The sequence below is a fragment of the Diabrotica virgifera genome, chromosome 2, assembly GCF_917563875.1.
Source record: "Diabrotica virgifera virgifera chromosome 2, PGI_DIABVI_V3a".
Lineage (NCBI taxonomy): Eukaryota > Metazoa > Arthropoda > Insecta > Coleoptera > Chrysomelidae > Diabrotica > Diabrotica virgifera.
In genome coordinates this window covers 210,542,386-210,560,116 of record NC_065444.1, presented here as the reverse complement: position 1 = coordinate 210,560,116, position 17,731 = coordinate 210,542,386, and the positions used below count along the sequence as shown (strand labels likewise).

At 32.3% G+C, this 17,731-nt stretch overlaps 1 protein-coding gene and 1 long non-coding RNA gene across 3 annotated transcripts in view; one reads left to right on the top strand and one right to left on the bottom strand.

Annotated features, from left to right (window-relative positions):
* LOC114331564 (dystroglycan 1) overlaps window positions 1-17,731 on the top strand; it is a 1,301,763-nt gene that overhangs the window by 356,955 nt on the left and 927,077 nt on the right. The window lies entirely within an intron of this gene.
* Window positions 128-1,862, bottom strand: LOC126879798 (uncharacterized). The gene is made up of 2 exons (XR_007696272.1): window positions 1,535-1,862; window positions 128-277 (listed from the first exon to the last, which is right to left on the bottom strand). It is a non-coding gene; the product is annotated as an uncharacterized LOC126879798 (long non-coding RNA).

Genomic DNA, 17,731 nt, shown 5'->3' with positions numbered 1-17,731 from the left:
TTATTTCGATTTTTCTCATCTGGAATCATTTTCGTTGGAACTTTATTATGTTCTTCACTTCTTCATTGTTTTAAAGAGGAAGATGTTCTTTCATAATCATATGAAATGTTTGAAATAAAAAAATATATTATAATGTTTGAAGTTTGTATTTCACTACACTAAGTATGCAGCAATAACATTTCTTCGTATTCTCTGTCCTTCTAACATACAACCATTATTTCGATTTATCTCATCTTGAAACATCATTGGAACTTCAAGATGTTCTTCACTTCACTATCTAAAAGAGGAAGACATCCAATCATAGTATCCAATGTAACACAGAAAATAAATATAATGTTTGCATTTTAGCAATTTTTGCACGATGTACCACGTAAAGTTGATACACAATTAAAAGTGACTGATAAAAAAGCATAAAATAAGTTTTGTTTCAACTTTATAACAGTAAGAAGTACATGATCAAGTGTGTTCATAACAAGTCTATCCCTTTCGAATCCCTATGCAGTAGCTATCTCGACACTTTTAACAATCACATTTAGAAGTTCAAAGGATTGTATTTCTACTGTACTTGATTCAGCATTGTTTTTAATTAGATCCAAACATTTATTTGTTTAGGTAAAAAATTTGTTTCATTCAAAGATGACATATTCACAAAATTATATTTATACAGTGATGAGCGTGCTAATAACCGGCAAAATAGCGTAAAAGATGGAAAACATATTAAATTGTGAGATAAATAGAAATAAAACTAGTAGAGTTGTTAAATTTAGCGATAGTAACATATCAATTGACATTATATTGATTGTTTCCCACCTTTAGACGTATCAGAGGAGTATGTCGACTAAAACTGTCACTGTGACAGTGGCATTTCTCAAATTCGTTCGATACGTCTAAAGGTGGGAAACAATCAATATAATGTCAATCTATAAGTTACTATCCCTAAATTTAACACCTCCACTATGTTCATCTCTTTTTATCTCACAACTTAATTATGTTTTCCATCTTTTGCGTTATTTTGCCGGTTATTAGTGCGCTCATCACTGTATATATGACTTTGAGTTTCACTTAAAACAGAATTTTTCTTGAGGATAATCTGGTTTTTACTAAAAATGTCAGAAGAATCGTTTTACAAGTTGACACATTTGATTCTGAAAAGTCTTGGATAGTTTACTGGCTTTCAATTAAACAGGAATTCCATTTCCAATAACCTGGCTTTCTTTACATTCTCTAGTTTTTTGAGTTGTTGTATATTTTCATGTCTTTTGAGAGACCTTTTTAAAATAATTTTTTTAACTGTATTGGTACTTTTTTTATGACTTTAGCAAAGGAATTGCATTTAGCCTTAACCATGCATCTTTTGTTGGCAAATCTAATTAATAAAGAGGTAACATTTAATCATAAGCTTTGAAAACAGATCAAAAGTAACCTTAAAAGTACATGGCAGTTTATAAATGTCTATTGTATAATAATAATTAGCTTTCTTAAAATGAAGTGAACTCTTGTGATAGGATAAACATGTTTTAATTGTAATACTTACAGTTTTCCAGTCGTTTAATTGATCATTTTCATTTTATTCCCAAAATAAACAGTTACAACCACATAACCCCATTTGTAATAGGTAAACAAATTCGTTATTTATATGTTATTTATGCGACTTTTGCTGTTGAATCCAATTTTAGCACATTTAAAATATATTAAATATTGTTAGCAAATCGATTTTGTTCACTACTATCTTTAGAAAACGGCATTATAAGCAGAAAAAAACAAACTTTTCTATATGTAAACATTGTAAATGTCAGCACAATAGGTCCCGACGGCGGCCATGACACTTTGGCAGTTAGGAGGGGGTACGATTACGGTTTATCCCAATATTGCAGAATAGGCGTATCTCGGTTTTTATACAATTCGGTCCATCCATAATTAAGGGTTTCCAGACTTTTGGTCGACTCTGTATATTTTATTATTAATTTATTTTTTCTACAACCGTGTTAAAAATGTAATTTTTAGCACTCCATAGGAGCGTTAAAAATGCTACTTTAGTGCTTTAAAATTTTTAAGGCACTGCAGTTAAAAGTGAATTGTCAAATTGTGAAACGTCAAAATATTTACATTTCATTTATTAACATTAATATTAATAGTACAACTTGCGCCATTTGAAAAAGGTGGTTTAAAAGGTTTTTTAAAATTTAATTTAAACTGTATTATTGCTTTTTTAACACGTTTGTAGAAAAAACAAGTTTATGTAACGGTATAATATTTTCGCTAAGAATTTTTAGACATTCCCCTCGAGTGTAGACAACCAGTTCTACCTTTTACGGGTCATAGGTTTCATGGTTTCAGTAACCAACAAAAATATTGTATTTTATAAATTTATAACGTTTGTAGAAAAAATAATATTGTATGATATACGTGTTAAAAAGTACATTTTTAAGGCACTCATGTGAATTGCAGAATTCGCTTCGCGTGCCTTAAACGTGTACATTTAACACTTATATCCTAAATAACTATTAATATTCATCCATATTATTATATATTCCACGACCTATAATTCATGCATCCTAGTAAGATAAAGTTTTACAAATTTTTGAGCTCAGTATTTTAAACTTTATTACTTTCTTTCATCGGCCAGTTCGCTTCCTTTTGATAGTCTTCGCAAGACTCCTTCTTGATTGGTAACTGTATCTACATAACATTTTTCAATCATGGATTTAGCCATGGAGGCAGTTTTCGCATCAAATAAGATGATAGTGAATATACAGGATTATAGGATTCGGATTTTGAGATTTATACTTTTAAGATTCTGAAACTACTTTTAGTCCAAGTAATGAAGCTTAAAATAGGACAAAACCTCGCAATTTTTACAGAATGGATAGATTTGCTTGAAAATTTGAGAATAAGTAAATCAAATAATAAAAATCTATATCATGCCAAAAGGCGCTTTTACCATAGGGGTGGTTGCCACCCCTTCTCGGGGGTGGAAATTTTTATTATATTTTGACCGCAAGAGTTGGTTAAAACATTCATTATAAGCAAAAAACGTTCTATACATTTTTTTGATCAAATTAATAGTTTTCGATTTATTCGCTATCGAAAGTGTTAGATTTATATCGGAAAAATAAATGTTTTTAATAAGTTTTTTTGCTAATAACTCCAAAAATAGTAATCGAGCTATACTTTATTATATGTTAGCTCTTCTTCGTCAAATGCTAAATATTGTAGTTTCAAAGTTAAAAGACGGGAAAACTATGTATTTTTCGAGGATAACTTGTTCAAACTAATTTAAAGTATGTATTTAAAAATATCTATCTCCAGAAATAAAAAAAGTCTCTAGTTCAAAAATTAAGTGACTTATAATGAAAAGGATGTCAGTCCTTATTTTTTTCAGCGAAAAAGTGATCGGAAGCAACCCCCTAATCACCACCCTAGTTAAAATTAGTCATATACCTTATTTGGTCTTCTTTAAGTATTATTAATAGGTTCTAGAAGTTTGACCGGCTTAGAATGATTAGTCTTAAAAAAATTGAGTTAAAAGCGAATAACGAATTTTTGTAGTTTGGAAAAAATGGCCTTTTCTTCAGAATAGAAAGACTAGCATCAGAAATACGAGAAAATGTTTAAATATGAAATTGTAGCTTATTTAATTCCCAAGAACCTGGTTTGCAAAAATTGAGTGAGCTATTGACAATTAAAACTTGCAATAACATGCAAAACAAAGTCACCTCTATTTGCGACTAAGGATTTTAAAAAGATAATATTAATAAGCTTATAGATCTTGTAAAAACCTACAAAAATTTTTTTTACCAAACTTTCTAAGATAACAAATAAAAAAGTTACGGTTAAAAAATCAATATATTTTTTAGAAAAAAAAAAGGAGAAATCTAATTGGAAGCATAATAATGTAAGTTAGCGGTGTTTTTAGTCATTGGCCTTATTAATTCTTCTTTATTTATGTATTTTTAATAGATTCTAGAAGTTTGACTGGTCTAGAATGTTTCGACGTCCACATTGGACGTCGTTGTCAAAATACAAAATATTTATAAATTAAATAAAACTGTTGTTGCCTAGTAAAAAAATTCTTCTAATAATTTAATTTAATCTGATTCATTTATATCGGCAATTCAGACATATATTATACAATCTAAAGTAGAAGACTTTAAAATGATATTGCCAATATTTATGAGTTGCGTTCCTGGGACGACTTTATTGAAAGAAAGTTCATTCGATTACATGAAATCAACTTTAAAAAGTTATTAAATTAGATATTCTTGAGTTAAAGTTGATTTCATGTAATCGAATGAACTATCTTTCAATAAAGTCCTCCCAGGAACGGAACTCATAAATATTGGCAATATCATTGTAAGGTCTTCTACTTTAAAATGTATAATATATGTCAGAATTGCTGATATGAATGAGCCAGATTAAATTAAATTATTAGAAGAATTTTTTACTACGCAACATTTTTGTTTAATTTATTAATATTTCGTATTTTGACAACGACGTCCGAAATGGAAGTCGAAACGTTAATAAAATTATTTTTTCAAGTTAAATTGTGGCTTATTTTTCAATTAGAATAGTTAATTATTTACGTTAACAGAAATATTTTATTTCTTCTTGTTAGTAAAATTAGTATGCAGTAACTTCATGTCATTTAATTTAATTCGTCAGCATTTAGTCCAGTTGTTAAGTAAGTCTGTTAACAGAGACTTGCAGTTTTCTTGCTGCTTCTTCATGGTCTTCACCTACGGGTAAGACGGCAGTATCATCAGCAAAGGTAGCTATTTTGTTATGATTTGCTACAGAGATATCACTAGTGTATAATGGAAGAGGAGAAAAGTATGCTAAATGTGCAGGCACTCGAGCGCTATGGGGACCTATTGGGTTGTGAAGAGTAGGTCCTAAAACCAAAAAAGTTAAGTAAAGTTTTCCATTTTAGTGGGGACTTTCCATTTTTAATTTAATTTTCCATTTCCAATAATATAATCGTTTTTTTAGATTATAGCGCCATCTATCCATAATTCGAAAGAATGTCTCGAATAAAAGTTACTTATTTTTACGTAAGGAATCCAAATCTATAATAAAAAATGGGGGCTCCCATTTAAGATTTTAAAGTAACCCTCCACCCCACCTCCGTAGTGATCGTGTTTGGTGCCATTCGATAGATTTTTCAAAAATATTTTATAAGTGTATTTTTCAGTTTTTCGATTGAATGTTCATTTCGCGAAATATCGCGGGATTCGTATTTAAAATATTAAATTTACCCCCCACCCCTCTCCGTGGGAAGTCGTTTTTGGTATCATTCGATAGATTTTTGAAAAATATTGAGCACGTATTTTTTAGTTTTTCGATCTGTCATTCATTTCGCGAAATATTCGCTTTTTTCTTGTGTAACTTTGGGACACCCATTTCCTTACGCCCCGCTTAAAGGATCCCCCAAACCGACGCGAAAGTTTTGCGACGCGAATTTTCCGTAGCGGAACATTCGCAGGCGGAGCGGTAGCGGACAAGGGTTCCCCATATTGACGCGAAAGCCGACGCGACTATTCGCCATACAAATGTGAACAAATTATATTTTTAAATCGGCCAACAGGTTTAGGAAATACAAGACATCAAAAATGACCAAATTTTTAAGTGGGCGTAATCTCTATGCAAGCAAATTAATAATAATATTATAATATATGTATAATGAAAACTTATCATTTTCTCCTAATTCTGACCCTATACTATTCCAGACTTTACCTTTTTTTCTTATATTTTTATAATCTTTGTCCGTTAAATCATATATTACAGGATATTGTTTAACAATTTCAATGAGTTTTTCTGTAACAACCATTTTAAAACACGCGAAACTACAACGGTAGCGGAAAAAAACCGTGCGTGCAGCGTTTCATGAAAGGAACGCTGTTCTGCCGCGACCGTTGCGGATTCCGCGCTAAGTGGTGTGAACACGTTCATAATCCGCCGTGTCTATCGATTCGCCGCGATTCCGCGTAGGTTGCGGTTGCGAAAGTTTCGCGTTGGTCCTTAAAGGATCCCCCAAACCAACGCGAAACTTTCGCAGCCGCAACCTACGCGGAATCGCGGCGAACCGATATTCACGGCGGATTATGAAGGTGTTCAGACCACTTTGCGCGGAATCCGCAACGGTCGCGGCAGAACAGCGTTCCTTTCATGAAACGCAGCATGCACGGTTTTTTCCGCTACCGTTGTAGTTTCGCATGTTTTAAAATGGTTGTTACAGAAAAACTCATTGAAATTGTTAAACAATATCCTATAATATATGATTTAACGGACGAAGATTATAAAAATATAAGAAAAAAGGATAAAGTCTGGAATAGTATAGGGTCAGAATTAGGAGAAAATGATAAATTTTCATTATATATTATAATATTATTATTAATTTGCGTGCATAGAGATTACGCCCACTTAAAAATTTGGTCATTTTTGATGTCTTGTATTTCCTAAACCTGTTGGCCGATTTAAAAATATAATTTGTTCACATTTGTATGGCGAATAGTCGCGTCGGATTTCGCGTCAATATGGGGAACCCTTGTCCGCTACCGCTCCGCCTGCGAATGTTCCGCTACGGAAAATTCGCGTCGCAAAACTTTCGCGTCGGTTTGGGGGATCCTTAAATCGTCAGATTTTTGAAATATACACTGCTTTGCATGTACTTAACTTTCCTTATCTTAATCTGACGATTTCGAGTTTTTCTAAGGATAGATTCTTTTTTTCGGTCCTATCTTAACGAACTCCCCTGCATTAAGAGCCAATATATGGCAGAGGTACATTTTCAGGGTACAAGGTTTCTGCCCATGTAATAATCTGACGCGCTCGAGTAACTGCAAAAATCCCCGCTTGGGCTCCCCTACCAATTATGCAATTATATAGGACCGGTCCTATCACACTACCTTGTGGACCACCTGCGTTGATTGCGTTGATAGTTCCGAGTAGGCTTCTTCTTGCTTAACCCTAAAAGTTCTCTTTGATATATAAGATTCCAATAATTATGTGCATTGTCTTGGCAAAATCCTGCCTAATTTCTATTTTTAAGTCCTTTGTGCCATACTTTATGAAAAGCTTGCGCCACATCGCGGAAAACAAACGCCACTTCTTCCTCGACGTCCTTTCAAAAGTTACGTCTCAGATTTCAGTCAAATTTTACAACTCGCCCTTTATATTCTTAATGGAAGTAGACACATTTTAATTATCATTTGTTATTCCCATAGAGGTCTCCATACGAGGTAGAAGTATATATAGTTCCTCATCACTCACCCTTTGTACAGTCGAGAAACAGTAATGAATAGATCGGCAAAATATTTATTCAAATATGGATACGTGGATACCTATACATATAAATACCTACCTATTCAATTTATAAGCTAAATAATAAATGCTACAGGAAAAAACGGTTTTATTTGTGATTATTTTTTCCCTCTGATCTCATCTAAATAGTAATACAGGTAAATACACATATGTGATCATATTCGAAAAGTAAATAAAAATATCTGTTACAATATTCCATTAATTTTCATTGGATCTGAGTTAAACTAACAACACTGTGCATTTTTTATAATTTATAATTTATATTGAATTGGATCTATCTACACGTTTTGAAACACTGAATGTGTGCACAATGTATCCTGTGGTTTGTATGCGAATACTGATTGTGGTCACATTGGTGTAGTGTCGGTTTAAATACAAACGTATTTGAATTGCAACGTGATCGGAAGTGAAATGTAATATTAGTTATTTGTTCGAAATGACAAACGTATTAGGCATTCACATCTCGGTGATCTTTGGAAAAGATATTATATACGTTGCTATTGCACTAGAGGCATTTTGCATGTTGAATCTTTTGAATAGATCTATTACTGGGTGCAACTACCTGCATAGTGGAGAAACGAACATGTAGATATTATGTATAGTTAGACCAGGGCAGTTAGCACAAAAACACCGTAATAAATCTTTTTCATCATAAAGGATTCATCTTTTTCCTGAACTTCATTGAACCTTGAATTATCATGTAAAGATGTATGGTGCCTTCCTCTACATCCTGCAACTTTACAAGTCATTCTTGATTTGCAATTCTTGACTGCGTGATTTTTCTTTAAACAGCGGAAGCACATACGACTCTTCTTTACAAACTCATCTTTTTCATCGTAACGATTGAAGGCCTTGTAGTTTTAGCTGAAGGTGCCTCAATGTCTTCTTACTTTCTTGCAGGCTTTTTTGCACATTGACTAGCTTCTCAGCATCATCTACACTCAGGTCTTCTGGAGAGATCTCTTTCAGGGTTGAAAAGTCCTCAAAGCATTGTTCAACCTTTTCTTCTTCTTCTATGATCTTAATTTGTAATTCAGCAATCTTTTCCTTTATCTCGGACAGTTTGCCCCTTGAAGCGTATTCTTTTTCAAGGGCAATTACGGACTGGTTACTGCTTGTTGAGTATACTGATGAAGCTCTTGACAATGAGCTTCTTCTGTTTAAATTGACTATTGGTTGTCTTACTCTCACTGGAGTTGGGGCATCTATTGGATTTACAAACTCGTTATAATATGTCATTCTTGGAGGGTGTCTTGATATCCGCTTACTTTCACCATCACTTACTGACATTGTTGTAGACAGTAGTTTACCTTCGAACTTAAAATGACTGTTTTCTTCCTTTGGAGAGCAGCTAACCTCTTCTTAATTACTTCAATTCCCGGGTTTCGGCACCAAAATGTTTCGAACAAGATAACTTTTACTTTAGATTAACTTATTTATCTTGTTCTACTCCTTAACTTGCCAGGTTTCGAAGTAAGAATCAGTCAAATTAGGTAAGCTGCAACTGAACAATAGAAACTCAGTCAAATATCGTTCTTTTTAAAAAATTTAAACTTTTTATTACTTTTTCTACTGACACTGACAATTATCAATTTTTTATATATATAGTCCATCCGCTATAACTTCTCACATGCGGCCCGACTCATCCTCAATCAAGTCAAAACATAAATTGAAACGAACGTCGATGTGTATACAGCGTGTCTACTTAAGTTGGAAACATATGGGAAACTTTTTTGTTATTCATTTTACGAAAAAAAGTTATTCTTTATAAAAAGTTCTGCATGCTCTAAAACCTAAGATTCAATCATCAGATATCAAATTTTGTCAATATTATACGAGGTATGTCAAAAAATATGAACTTCGTTCAAGAGTAAAGTACCTTTATTTCTCTCAATATCGAAAATTCTTATTATGAAAGGTTGTTTGGAATTAAAAACTAAGATCAAATATGTAATTACATGCTTCTAATTGGAAAAATATATTTTCCAAATTTTTCTCAAATTTATTGATACTAACTTCGTTTTTATTTATTACACATACGATAACTCTTTTATTATTACTTTTACGAAAAAAGCTATTCTTTATAAAAAGCTCTGTATGTCCTAAGACGGAAGATGCAACCATCAGATAACACATTTTATTAATTTTATACGAGGTATGTCAAAAAATATAAATTTCACTTAAGAGTAAAGCACCTTTATTTTTCACAATATTGAAAACGGTTATTAAAAAAGTTGTTTAGAATTAAAAACTATGTTTCAATATGCAATTACATCCTTCTAATTGAAATATTGTGAAATATAAAGGTACAGTTGAACCTCGATTATCCGTCTCTCCATTAACCGTCACCTCTGTTAACCGTCAGGGTCCGAACATAAGTTGTATTGAGTACATAAGCAAAAATTGAGTCATCAATTCATTTTTTTTGAGCATTGTGATAAGCCAAACGAAATTCGCTGAAATGTACAGTGCGGTTACAAATGAAGTTATGGCTGAATCAACTGTTTTGTTTTCGTTGCCTAAAGATGACGAATGGTTAATTTGTGATGAGGACACAAATGACTATCGATTGCTGACAGATGATGAAATCGTTGAAATAGCAAAACAGAAGCTGACGAAACAGGTTCAGAAGCTGACACAAACTTGAAATTTGGCAGTGGCGATGTCGATGATGCTTTTGCAACTGACAAAGATTTGCCTAAAGAAGCTAGAGAAGCTGCATCTCATGGAACCATTCATCGAGTGGTATTCTCGACAAAAAGAATCCAATAAAGTAGATTGCATAATCTTACGCCAAATAAGAAAATCAGCCCTTGCAAAATGTGAAGCATCAGTAAAACAAACAAAGACTTCAGAATATTTACCAAATTCGACAATATTAACACGAACACAAATTTGTCTTATATAATCAAACGAAACATACAAATAAAATTTGAGAGTTTTATTATCAATTTTTATTTTTTTTTATGTTCTGTTAACCGTCTTTTCGATTATCCGTCATACCCTTGGTCCGGTGCCCTGACGGATAATCGAGGTTCTACTGTACTATAATCTTCAGCGAATTTCATATTTTTTGACACACCTCATATAAAATTAATAAAAGTTGATATATCATGGTTGTGTCTTAGATTTTAGACCATGCAAAGCTTTTTATGAAGAATAACTTTTTTTCGTAAACTGAATAATAAACGAGTTATCATATTTGTAATAATTAAAAACGATGTTGGGTAGGTATCCATAAATTTGAGAAAAAATTTTTAATTTTTTTTTTTTTTATTAAAAGCATGTAATTGCATATTTGATCTTAGTTTTTAATTCCAAACAACTTTTTATCATAAGAATTTTCGATATTGAGAGAAATAAAGGTACTTTACCCTTGACCGAAATTCATATTTTTTGACATAGCTCGTATAATATTGAGAAAATTTGATATCTGATGATTGAATCTTAAGTTTTGGGGCATGCAGAACTTTTTATAAAGAATAACTTTTTTTCGTAAAATTAATAATAAAAAATTTTCCCATATGTTTCCAACTTAAGTAGACACGCTGTATACATTTTGTATACTGTATACTTTATCCTACACACATCGGCGTACGTTTCACTTTCTGTTTTGACTCAATTTGACTGAAAATGAATCGCACCGCGTGGGAAAAGCTATAGCGGACAGACTATAAATAGCTAAATAGGAGAGACTTAATACTAACTTACAAACCGTAGATAGCGACTGAAAAACTACCTAAGATTTCTTCACTAACTAATTTTCTTATTTTGTTGATAGTCCAGAATAATAACTCAAACATACTGAAACACACCCTGTATATTATTAATAAAGAGGAACAATTTTTAATGGTTACTTGTTATTCCTCATAGGGTTCTCCATACGAGGTAGAAGTATGTACAGTTCCTCATGACTCACCCTGTATTTAATCGATCTTTATCAAAAAAAAAAAATCGTTGTCATTAACCGAATTCCAATTATTGTGTTTTACATATAATGTATTACGTTACAATTTGCTTTTTTTATAAAAGTATACAAAAGAGAACAATAGATCTACTTTTTATTTTTAATCATTTACATTGTGAATCAATTTTCTGGTTGTCCAGATCTAAAACGGAAAATTACCTAAAATACAAAGGTGTGTGAAAAACGTATTATGCTGTAATAATGGTTTTTGTTTTCGTTGGACGCATATTTGTATAACACAATGGCCGATATTTTTTATGTGTATATAAACTTTGTGCTTACTATTGGCCGTAGGAGCTCATGTAGTCATTTGTTTTAGCAGTTTGATTAGTATTATAAAAATCTGAACGTTAGATAATAGTTAGAAAATCTAAGTTTAAATCTAAATAACAAAACCAATAAACTGCATAAAGGTATAAAAACGTATCATAAATCACAAACATTTAAATCTTGAATGGGTTGCATGTGAGAGTTCATTTTAAATGAAGTAAAAGTCAGACAGACTTACTCTCAATCAAAGATTGAGAGTAAGTCTGACTTTTACTTCATTCACAAACATTTAATTTATAGATGTATAAAAATCTATAAAAATATAAAAGTCTACGTGTTGATATACTCAACTCGGAAAAAGTCATAGACTAAAAGAGCCGCGATAGGTAAAATTTGCCAATCATTTTAAGTAGGCACCGGAGAGTCTATAACTTAAATAGTAAACCCAAATGATAACGTATGGGAACAATGCCGTCACTTTTCAGTGGCACATAGGTTGACAGCGGAAAAATCAAACTTTCTTCACCACCCCTTCCCTTTCACCCCACCATAAACACGTCATTTTTTCTGTTTTGATGGATACAATCAATTTTCAATCCATAGGTCGAATGTTTTTAACCTCAAAATGCATTGTTTTAAAGCCCTTTACTTTTTTTTGAGATGGCTTCATCTCCATTTTTTTATTTTGTGTATTTTATCAAACACTACATTTCTAATTCTTTTTCCAGGTTTTTTCGTAAGGTTCACTACCTTCAAAAATCTAAAATCCTTTTTTATGGGGTTTTGTGGAGTTTTCCTATTTTATAGATTTCAAAAGAGAACAAATCAAGGTTTTTTATGGGTTACATTATATATTTAAATCAGTCTTCTAACGACGCTCGTCTATCTTTTGCAACGTGAAATATCTGTTTAACATTGAGGTTAATCCAATCCCTGATATTCCTCTGCAAAGATTTTTTCTTTCTTCCCAAGCCTTTTTCCCATCCACTCTTCCTTGCACGATGACCTGTAGCAGCCTTTAGAACAGTAATACTCAACCTGCGGCCCGCGGCCCGCATGCGGCCCTCTAGAGTTTTTATGTGGCCCGAAGGCTAACTAAACGGCCCTGTGATCAAATTATTTGTCAAATTTCACGTGTTTTTCAAATTATTTAATGCCGATGTGTTTGAGGCGTGTTTGGGCGTGAGGCAGACAATTTAATGACTTTAATTTTAAATTATATTGACATTTTTAAGAACTCTGATTAAAAAGCAAGGTATTATTAACTTTTAATAATAAATTATTAAAGTTATCAATATTAAAATATTAAAATAATCAATACTTATTTACTACATTGCAACGACCTGTAACGTATGATTCTTCTGTTTGAATGGGGTAGCTTAATAAATGACTAAAGTTTTACAGAAATAGGCTAGCTGGAAATTGAAGAGACTAAACAGTAGGGCTCAGGGAAGGATCAGGCCGTATTTGCACGCCCTAGTAAGACGGTACCTACTGAAATACTTGAATGATAAAGAAAATAAATTAATATAAGGAGTAATGACAAGAAGAGAACTATTGACCAAGAAGATATTCAGAAGTAGTGTTGAGCGCCAGGGAAGAATTGAATAAATTCTTCTCCACGTGACCTATATTGCTGTACCTAACTAATACTATTAATAGATACTATTAAAATGATAGGATAATAAAACATATAAGTATGTACAACCACATTTAATAAAAAAAAATACCTATAAACCCTATATACAATTTTATACACTAGCTAAATATCCGACGTACTATGGTAGTACACTCCTGTCGATAATGCAGGTTTTACAGTATGAAAAAACTAATATATGTAATGAATTTATTCTACTAAGGAAGTGATTTGATCTAAATATGCATGTACAAACTAATTATTACTGTAGAATACAAGATTGGCTGACAATCCCGTATCTGATCGGAAGTGACAACCTGACAATATCTGGTGAATGGAATAAATATTATTGAGTAGGAAATAAACCCTTCGATAGTGTGCACAGTATCGTCCCAGATAGTTTACAATCCTGAGATTATTTTAAATACCTGATACAATCATGAAAATGAAATATAAAATTCGTTGACAAAAAAAAATTATTGAATATTATAAAGATAATAGGGTTTAAGAAGGTGAATTTATATTATTATTAAGGTTATGTATTTGAGTTATTGAAAAAAATTGAAAATTGAAAACTATTATTTAAAAGGATTGAAAATTCAAATTTTATTATAAAAACCTGGCGTTTCTACAAAAGTAGGCCTGTGGCTTCTCCAAAATCCTGGTGAGGTTGATGATGAGAGAGCCAGGTACGTATCCTCCGATCTTCCCAATCCTCGGGAGGTAAGGAACAGCAACACAGAGTATTGACGAGGAGGTACTTGCTAGTGTCGATAGAACTTAGTGTCTATTCCAGAAACGAGAAAAAAAAACATCCAAAACTCTTCCAATCCAAACCCAAAATAATACCAAAATGATTGTTTATTCCATAAATAAATGAAGCATCCAAATGTGACTTAAATTTTGTTATAGTCTCCCTCCAGTGGCTAAAAGAACAGAAAACCTTCTATTAGCTGGTTTTCCTTAAGTATCTAAGAAACAGGGCCTCTATAAAAAGGTGTTTCACCTTATCAGAACTTGACAGAGAAAAAACTACGGAAAAAGTGAGGTTTGATGTATATGTTTTCATTGACCTTGATTCTTCTTGACTGGAAAAAGCCTTTTTAAACGAATATAAGGAAGTATTTGGACAAAAAAAATGTGGATCTTGTAATCAAAGATTACTATATGGAGTTAAATACATGATAGAATGAAAATTATCATTGATTTTCAATTTATTTGAGAGTGAAAATGTAGTTCTAAGAATATTTTTTCCTGTGAGTGTATATTAGAAGTATTGAAAAAGTGATAATTAAAGAATAGCAATGCTTTTCATATGATCTAAATATGGTATTAAAAATAATTTAGATGGTTATTTTTTCTTAGCATGAAAAAGAAATGGCAAACCATAGTTAAGTGATATTTTTTTTCATACATACCCATTGTTTTCTTCAAAAAATATTGGAACCAAAAACTCTTCACAACCCCAAACAAAAAAATAAAAACTTCCTCCAACGTAAATTAATCTTCTTATAACTTATTTCAACCAAAAGGTAAATTCTTACAATGGCCACCGGAGGACTTCTTGATCGGACAAGAACGAAAATTCAAGTGAAGTGCCAGCCGCTATGGCCGATATGACATACACCCCTGCCGGATATCGTCATTACCAACTGCTAGACTCTAATCTACCAGATATTACCAACTTTATCGTCTATCAACTGCAACCTCTAATACGAGTGCTTGTAAAGTTGGTTGCATACCTAGTTCCCATCGGAATAACATTTTAGTAACGATAGTAGTAACTCATCGTTACATTCCCCCATTACTTGTAAGAAAAAAAATTGATCCTATGATCAATCTTTTTTTTTTATTATGCATATACATATATATACTCATATAGATACTCCATACAAGTATCCACAGAGAAAAAATCACACGCTGTGGGATCCAACACAGGCGTGACCAAACCAAATTTCTAAAATATAATACGAACCTACGAATACTTCACTACTCTAAACTAACCTACCGTAGGACATCGTCCAAACTCTGATATATATCCTAAAGACCAAGTTGTGTTCAAGTTGATTCAGTAGATTTCTATAAAACCCCAAATTATAGTCAACAAGAACACCATAACAACAATATTCGAATAGAAAACTCAATATAACCTATACGACGACTAACTTACACTTACAGCTGACTCGATCGATCATACCTAACCGCAAATTATGAGTCATGTAAATGGAGTTGTCTTAATGCCCGATATATCTCATATGGTACCAACATACATACTTAAGGTTTATTATAACCCTTTACTAAATTCCATAATTTAGAAAAATTCTATTCTCAAAAAAGTCAAGTGGGACGAGTAGTACAAAATTGTTCTATCGATGGACAACAGATTTAAATAGAGCATATCCAAAGTGAACAATCAGTAGAAATCTCGTAGCCAGTTCCAAAAAGCTAAAACATAGACCATAGTATAAACCAAAATAAATATAAGAGTTATGTATGGACAAGAAAAGAAATTATTGTAGCAAGCCTTTTATCCTAAATTGATCCGACTGTGGACAATAGATTTATATGGAAGCATATCCAAGGTGGAACAATCAGGCAGATTTAATTAGCAACGCTACAACCTAACACTCAATGTGCTAATAATGATTACATATTGGGTAATATGACCCTCACTCAACTGATCATCAGATTTGTATCAGATGCAACGGGAGGTCTACCTAATTAAATGGTAGACATAACAGAAGTTAGCTTACTCTGGGATTCTCTAACTATAGCTATAGCTACAACAAATTTATGGGAATAGCCAGAAAAAGCTAACCAATATTTCGGAATCATCTCTCATGAAATACTTCAAGAAGTCACATATTATTAACTCTTATAAATAAATCCAATTAAGTAAATACTAGAGAACAAGTAAATCAATTTCTAAAGAAACTGCAGATTAAGGAAATGTTCCCTAGTCACGCACAGACAACAGGACGTTGATCCTGACTCTAATTCACATACAAACAAAAATAATGAGTTTTCAGGAAAGCTGATGCTCGAACACAATAATCCCTTGGTGTAGGCAAAAGCTACCATATTTCCATAGGACTGATATCCAAGAAGTTACCATTATTATCAGAACAATAAATTGATAAAACTAAAGGAGAGTAAGTATACAATAGACAGACAAGTTTAAGACTAAGTCTCTATAGAATGATCATAAACTGAACATGGAATAAGAATGCCTAGTGCATGATTAAAATGATGATTAAACATTCTATCATAAAAATTCAGCATCTGAACTAATTAAGGTATGACCCAGGACTAGGCAACTGTGAGCCAGGAAATCCGTCTCCTATCATGTGCACAGTTGATAAGTAATACAAGTTTCGAACCCACGTATTTGCATAGCCAAGCTAGGCAAACCATTTTCCTAAGAAATATTCAATACGGTACATAACGAAATGGCTTCATAGTCTTTATCATAAATTTTTATCTTAATTAAATTTTGACCAATGAAGTATAACTTTGGAATCACACTGTATACTCAAATTGCCTTTACCAAAACAAATATCATGATGACTTCTTTAGACCACAATAAGCTAATGTACCAAGGAATCATACTAAGCATTGGAATAACTTTCCAGTAGAAACTACAAAATTAAACACAACACCAGATAAACATAATCTAAACCTATTTTGTAGATACACTAATCTACAAGTGATGACATATATAAGCATAATTACATACAAGGTGTTACAGTTCCATACCAGTTCAATAATAAGCCAAATTAAGCTAAATCTCAATAATAACTAATGACATCTAACATACATAGAATATGGAAAGCTAGAAAAATTACTATAATAGATAAAACATAGAGTACCTATCTGGTGACTAAAATCAAAATCCAATCGTTAACCTATTCATTGAACAATCGAGTATTTCTAAAATTTAGAAAGAGGAATTAACTTGATCAATATTGTTAAGTTAATCTTCTTCTTCTGACGACGAAGATGCTAAGTCGTTGACAGTATTATCTGGTAGTAAGTCCTTTATATGAAATCGACCAAGTTTCCTGTTGGACGAACTATCTTTTAGTTCATATATTAAAGGAGAGATTACTTTACTGACAACACATGGGACATATTTCTGACAAAATTTGGCAGAAATAGCATCACCTTTGCTTGACTTAACAAAATTACGTTTTAATACCCGATCACCAACAAAGAATCGCAAATCTCTTTTCCTCAAATTGTATTGACTCTGTGACTTAAGGTAAGAAGATTTTAACTTCTTCCTGATGTCTGCAAATATTGGGGGTAAAGTCTGAAGATCATCTAAACGATGGAGTTTCTCAGAGATCTGAGGGAGATTTGTGGAATTGTCCGAAATTAAACCAAAATAATCACCACACAAAGCAATATTTCTACCAAAATTCAAATAAGCTGGAGAACATTGAGTAACTTCATGGACCGAAGTTCTTATGGCTTGAGCTATTGAGTGAATATACTGGTCCCAAGCTCTGTGATCTGGATAAGTGTATGATCTAAGG